Here is a 287-nt window from a genome sequence, read left to right on the forward strand (position 1 = left end):
CATTTATCTTTTTAATTTGAATTGCTATGTCAGTATGGATTAAAACCTCTGAAAAATAAAGACAATGGAAATATTAACAGAATCTGGATTTAAACTAGAGATTTTTTTATAGTCAAGTTAAATGTCCATCCGGGTCACCTTATTTCCATACTTATGTAGCAGATACTTCATTTGCTATGTTTGTATCAGAAACATGAATTTCTGATGCTTCTGAAATTTTAACTTTATTGAACAAAAAAATAACAATTCAAGAGAAATATGTATCATGTATGTGAAATGAAATGATG

This window comes from Mya arenaria, chromosome 14 (genome assembly GCF_026914265.1).
Source record: "Mya arenaria isolate MELC-2E11 chromosome 14, ASM2691426v1".
Classification (NCBI taxonomy): Eukaryota; Metazoa; Mollusca; class Bivalvia; order Myida; family Myidae; genus Mya; species Mya arenaria.